The 5613-nt window shown below is 37.6% G+C and overlaps 1 non-coding gene across 1 annotated transcript; it reads right to left on the reverse strand.

The window, feature by feature from the left end:
* Nucleotides 1-3794: 3794 nt before the first annotated feature.
* Nucleotides 3795-3866, reverse strand: trnah-gug. The gene has a single exon. It is a non-coding gene; the product is annotated as a tRNA-His (tRNA).
* Nucleotides 3867-5613: the final 1747 nt, after the last annotated feature.

Raw genomic sequence — 5613 nt, forward strand, 5'->3', positions numbered from 1 at the left:
GCCTGCAAGTGAACGTCACATTGACCGCTCCGGTTCCCCCGAACAACCAGCAGCCACGGATTCAGCCGCCGAGACGTCCACCATCGTTGTCCCGATAAGTTTCCGCTCTCTGTGGCTCCGTGTTGAGCGCAGGAGAACCCGAGGATGCCCGCATCCAGACCCAGAGGCAGGTCGGCGGCGCTGCGTTTGTGTCCGTGATCGACAGAGGAGTTATCTCTCACCATTCACCGCCGCCGCTTCAGCTCGGTGGGCGGGGCTTGTCGAAGACTGGCGTCGTAATGAGCCAACGGGCGCGCGAGGCGCCGTGTGTGTGATTTTAGGATTCTTTCCAACCCGACGCAATGGTTTCTGCTCCTCACACGTCTGATCAGATAGATCTCAGTACGCTCTCTAATACACGCGGGTCTTTAAAAGTTCAACTCGAAAAATAAAATGCTGCATGACTGCTGAAGTTTGTCAAAGAAGCTAAAACTGAGTTGAAGCTAAAAGTTAAAAACGTTGAATCCTAGATGATTGAGAAAAGCACTAGCCAAAAGCTTCAAGTAGCAAAATGCAAGCTAAAAGAAGCAACTCATTAGTTACAAATTAAAAGTAACTCAACCTCAAATGTGTTTGCACATATAAAACAGTGCTTAGCAATAACTTCAATCCCACTGGTTAAATGGTCATCATTAACTTCACGTAGACTCTCTCACAGGTACATTTTCATCTTTAGTTTATGTCTTTTGCCTTCATACATCTCCTACACGTCGCTGCATGAGTGCAGCTACAGCATGTACTTTCAGGACATTATTACCTGCAGTGTTCCCTCAGTACAGACTGAAATAGGCAAACAGGTCTTCTACTTAGCTCCTGTATCCTGGAACACCTTGCAAAAAGATCCAAAGCTCTCGACCTTGACGTCTCTAAGTGGCTTCAAACATCTGCTAAATTCATGGCAAAAACCAGTGCAGACATGTTCTTGTTTTTAATTGTTTGTTTTTTTCATTCAACCTTTATTTATGCAGTTTAATCCCGTTGAACCTTGGGGACTCATTTACAAGTGAGACCTGAACATTTTATTAAGATATATTTATAAGATTTTATATCACTTTATAATGTAGCTGTTTTTGTTTTGTTTTTTAATTTTCTTTCATTTGTTCTTCTTAATTTATACGCTGTCTTTTATGATTGTCTGCTGTTGTCTTTGTTGTTGTCATCACTCTTTGTTAAAAACAGGTCTCCCTTGTAAATGAGTTCCCGAGGCTCATCTTGAATGAAAAACGCAATAAATTAAATAAAAATAATAATGAGATGTACATAAAAGCATCAAAATAAAAACATCCATCCATCCATCCTTCTTCCATTTTTGGGGTCACGGGGGTCGCTGGTGCCCATGTCCAGCAATCACTGTGCAAGGGGCGGGGTGCACCCTGGACAGGTCGCAAGTCCATCACAAAAAATAAAAACATAACACAAAAACAATGAGAATCAATGAAATACTAAATCCAATCATACCATGTATGTGCTGCTCCTTCATTGGATGAAAAATATAATCAGGATGCCAGTACAGTCTGTCAGTGAATACATGTGTGTTTTAGGAGAGATTTAAAAGCAGGGACTGAAGTGGCCTGTCTAATGTTGAGGGGCAGATTGCTCCATTGTTTAGGGCCCATGACTGAAAAAGCCCAATCTCCTCTGAGCTTAAGCCTTGCTTTTGGTACAGTACAACCGAAAGCAGCTGGTCAGATGATCTCAGCAACCAAGATGGGACATATGGTTGAAGTGGTTGAAGTAGGTCAGAGAAGTATGAGGGTACAAGGCCATTTAAGCACTCAAATGTCAACAGGAGAATTTTAAAATCAATTCTGACATGCACAGGGAGCCAGTGAAGGGAAGACAAAACTGGTCAATTTTTGTTAATAGTTTCCGTTCATAACCGAGCTGCAGCATTTTAAACGAACTGGAGACGTGAAAGGGATGCCTTGGCTAACCACAAGTAGTCTAGCTGGGTTGTAACGAATGCATCGACTAAGTCCATGCTCAATAATCCAGGTGACAGGTATACAATCCAACATGTTGGATTGTATACCTGGATTATTGAGCATGGACTTTGTTGTTTTCAACCAGTTTGACATAACTGTCAACAAGGAAGAGGGCCAGCAATGGAGGAAGGGGCATGACAAAGAGACCATCTTAGCACCAACATAACTGGTTTGTTCCACTTTGGAGTAAGCTGTTGGGGGAAGAATCAGTTTTGTGTGTTTCCTTGACTGATGAAGCCTTCCGGATCAAAGGCGAAACGTTTCAGCACAAAAAAAAAGAAACCGTCCAGAAGACCTGACTGAAAAATGTTGGAATGCATGGATGATTTTTTTCAAGGTCATATCTGGTCAACACAAACTTAAGCTTAGCTATCTGCCTTAGCTGGAATAATCTATTTTGTAGAACAGAGTTAATATGTTTATTAAACTTCAAGTCAGAGTCTAAAACCATCCCAATTTGTAACAGACTGCTTAAGATATGGCTCAAGGGAGTCATGGATAACAGGAAGAGAGACAGCAGTAGAGCTGCTAAACACAATGACTTCAGTTTTCTGATTATTGAAACTTAAAAAGTTTGAAGCCATCCATGCCTTAATGTCATCAAGACATTTTAACAGAGGGTGGATTGTGCACGAACTATTTGGTTTTAAGAGCAGATAAATCTGACAATCATCAGCATAGCAATGAAACGAAAGACCAAGTTTCCTCAGGATAGACCCCAAGGGGAGCAGATACAATGAAAACAGAAGGGGTCCAAGAATAGAGCCTTACGGGACCCCACAGGAAAGAGGCACTGAAGCAGATAAACTATTACCAACCTTAACACAAAAACTCCTGCCGCTCAGATAAAAACTGAACCATTCTAATTCTGCACCAGTAATCCCAACCCAGTGTTCTAACCGTGAGAAAAGGTAGCAAAGGACATAGCTAAATGTATCAAAAAAGTTAACTAAATGATCTAAAACATTATCTCAAAGGGAAAAGTTACTAAATTCTAGCTAAACATTGCAAAAAGACTAGCTAAAAGCAGCAAATGATTGTTTTAAGTAGCATAAGTGTAGTAGCTAAAGTCACATAGAGTTATGGATCAATCCTGACATTTCTACTCAGTTTATGATATAAGGAGTAACATCAAATTAAATAAATTCAAAACAAACAACTGGCTTTCGTAATAAACTCAAAACCCTCTCCAGATTGACCTAAAATAATGACTTCAGGTGTCTGTCAGCACTTCATATTCTTGTTTCTGTCTCACAGTGAGGCAATTAAATGTGTTGTGCTGCCACCTGCAGGTCCTGTGTCCAGATTACGTTTGACTGGTACTCCACTAATTAACATCCTCATAAAACTGTCAAGGTTCATGCTACTTATTATTCTGTATTATTTATTATGTTCATTATACGTTGCTTGACTGTGCAAACGATGCATTATTATTTAAATGTCAGCTTGCGTTAATAATTGTTTAATGTGTACTTAGGCTTTTTATTTTATTTTTTACCTTTTCTTTTCTACCAAAAGGCGTGTAACACGAGAAATGCCTAAACAGTTAAAATAGCATTTTCCTGTCGTGTTTGATAATCTGATTTTTGAAAATTACGTCATTCACAGTGAAAACGCAATTTGCTTGGTGAGACACTATTAAAAATTGTATTACCCGGAGTAACATGGAAACACTTTTTAAAATCGATTTAAATTTCTGCAAAAAAAAAAAAAAAAAAAAAAAAAAAAAGAAGAAAGAATCAAAAGGATGACACCGTTGGTAAGTCACCCTGCCGTGACCCGGATTCGAACCGGGGTTGCTGCGGCCACAACGCAGAGTACTAACCACTATACGATCACGGCGAGCTACCAGGGGGTGGTGGCCAGTAAGTGAAAATTTTTTATATATTAAAACAAGACGTGCGAAAGAACCAGTTTAATTTTAATGATCAAAAAAAGGTTAAAAACAATAAAAGAATTGATGGTAGATCTAAAAAAAAAACATCTGACCTCGTGAAAAAATTAACTGCAAACGATAATTGGTAGTTCTCAAAAGAAACAGGGCTTTAATTGTAACCATGGCTACTTGTGTTTATTTATTTATCTTTTTGCTGTAATTTAATAGTAATTTGTCTTGATTGAGGTTTTGCTAACGGTGAAACAGGACATTTGTAGACCGTGTGCTGCACTTTGTCACTGACACGTCATGTACAAACAAATTGTAAGGCTAAAAAGTTCAATCTGGTCCTCTGGACATTCAAAACAAAACAAAAAACAATGTACTTTTTTTTTTTTTTTTTTTTTTGAATGTCCAGAGGACCAGATTGAACTTTTTTAGCCTTTTCTACCTGGATTATTGAGCATGCACCAGGATAAATTGTAAAAGTGTTTTTGATTTAGGACAGTTCCCAAGTTGAGGTCTAGGACCCCAGTTGGTAACTTTACAATTGAGGCCTCAATAAAAACTATGGAAATCCAATAAACTTGAAAACTGTTAATGTGATGGTTAGCCTTAATTGTTACAAAGAAATAACAATAATACATATTATTGAAAAAAAGACAAATGCTGGACAAGGCTTTTATGGCCAATTGTTCATTGTAAACTTTAGCTAAATTGTTGAGTGACAAGCTTCTTCAGCTTCTATTTTGTGGGTCAACAGCTATAACTTTGTGAATAACTGCTGTACAGAATGATGCACCTATGTACTATTACCATTTATAAATTGAACATATAACTGAAAAAATAAAACAACTGTTTTCAAAGACACATTTAAAATGTGATTATTCGAAGGTCAGGTTTTGTGCTAAAATTTGGTGCTCATCTGTCGTTTCCATACACACACACAAAGTTACAGGTTAATTATGTTTTGTGCTAAAAGACAAACTGCTGGTATGGGCTTTTATGTTCTTAAAGTCGCAAATTCAAAAGCCAGGTTCCAATCGACAAAAAAACACCTTAATTGATTTGTATTTCTTTTGTTTGGCAGAAGCTGAGCAGGAAGAAAAGCATATTCAATAATCCAGCTTATCCTTAAGTATCAAAAAAGGCAACATTTTCTATCTACAGGTAGAGGATCAATCACACCTTTAGATGTATTTCATAAATCTAATCAATTGGTTTTTAAAATATAAACATTTCATATTCCCACAAAACTTACAAAAATTAAATCCTCCCTTTATAAACGTATACTTCAAGACCAAAAAATCAGTTGCTGCTTGTGAGCTTGACATCAACGGTAAGAAACTATGACAAAATATTTTAATTTCCAAGCAATTATCAAAACACAATTTCTGCATCACTGTGAACAAACAGTTGATTACGGTAAATAAAGAGTTTGCATCTTTGTAAAAAAAACAAATAATTACACAATTGGTCTTAGGTTTAAACAATGCAGTATTTTCGCAAACTTTCTAATAAACTGATAAGAAAAATTCCTTATCAGATAAATTATTGATAGTACTATCATCTATAGGCCAGCCAGCTTGCCTTTGAAGTGTCAAATAATTTTTCTAAAGTAATATGCTCTTTCAAATAAGCCCACCGCAGTGTATTTTAGTTTGGAGCTGGGAAGAGTGGTGTGAACACTAGACACTTTACACTTAATCGTTA

This window comes from Nematolebias whitei, chromosome 10, assembly GCF_014905685.2.
Source record: "Nematolebias whitei isolate Nwh7 chromosome 10, NemWhi1, whole genome shotgun sequence".
Taxonomy (NCBI): Eukaryota; Metazoa; Chordata; class Actinopteri; order Cyprinodontiformes; family Rivulidae; genus Nematolebias; species Nematolebias whitei.